Genomic DNA, 1,167 nt, shown 5'->3' on the forward strand with positions numbered 1-1,167 from the left:
ATTATTTGAAAAGAAACGCTGTTATCTGTTCTTATCAGCTTAATATCTGATTCACTCCCCATTGGGGAGTCAGAATATTAATCTGATTTTTGGAAATTGACGGACCAATTGAAGCCTGATCCACCTCTGTCGCGAGTCAGCCTGGCATTGCAGTGCCGCCAGGATGATGGGGGTGGAACTGCCCCCCCAATTCCAGTCCGGCGCTAGGGGAGACACACTCGGTGGCATGGTGCGTCCATGAGCCACCAGCCGCCGAGGGGTAGAAATGGGGTCGCGGGCGGTTGCGAGTTAGGGCTCGCAGCCGCCACTAAACGCAGCCCCGAGACGGATGGCAGCGGGACGGAGTGACCTCGTCCTGCCGCCATGAGATAGCGTGACAGCCGGGGGGACCCACTTTGTCCCCCCGTGGATGGGCGCACAACGGTGACGATACAGCACCGCGTGCGACCGCGCGAGGAGGTTCATGGGCGGCATCCCCGCAAGAACCGTCGCCGCCTCATGCGATACGGTCCGGTACCCGCGGATGACCCTCAACGCCATCCGCCTCTGCACCCGACGCAGCATCGTCATGCTGCGCCGGGAGGCCGCCAGGTCGTCCGCCCAGACGGGGGCCCCGTATAGGGCCACCGACTGAACCATTGCCACATAGAGGCGGCGAACTCGTCCCGCTGGGCCCCCCAGGTTGGGGAGGATCCGGCCTAAAGCCGAGACCATCCTCTCCAACCGGGGAACCAGGCAGCGGAAATGCTCCTCGAAGCGCCAGTAGCTATCGAGGATCAGCCCCAGATACCTCATCCGGGCCTTCACCTCGATATCAGCCACACCCACCCGAATCAGAGGGGGTGGCGGGTCCTGCCGAGGTGAATGGAACGCTATCACCTCGGTCTTATGGACCGCCACCGTCATCCCCATCCCCCTGATCCGGTCGACGACGCGTTGCGCCCCCTCCCCGGCGAGGCGTTTGGCCCTCCCCCACTGAGCCCCGACGGCCAGCACCAGTGTGTCATCTGCGTAACACACTTGGACTCTTGGACTCTTGGAGGCTGCGACCCACTGCCCCGGAGTGGCCACGGTGGGCGGAGCCTTGGCTCAACCCTCTTTCGCCTTCCCCGACTGTACCGGCACAGATCGGGGATGCACAGCCTTCCTACAGACCGCTCTTCCGGG

General features: G+C 63.1%; 1 pseudogene; it reads left to right on the plus strand.

Moving 5' to 3' along the window:
* On the plus strand, positions 1-177 carry LOC143349629 (U2 spliceosomal RNA; annotated as a pseudogene).
* Positions 178-1,167: the final 990 nt, after the last annotated feature.

Source organism: Colletes latitarsis, chromosome 13 (assembly GCF_051014445.1).
Source record: "Colletes latitarsis isolate SP2378_abdomen chromosome 13, iyColLati1, whole genome shotgun sequence".
NCBI classification, from domain to species: Eukaryota; Metazoa; Arthropoda; class Insecta; order Hymenoptera; family Colletidae; genus Colletes; species Colletes latitarsis.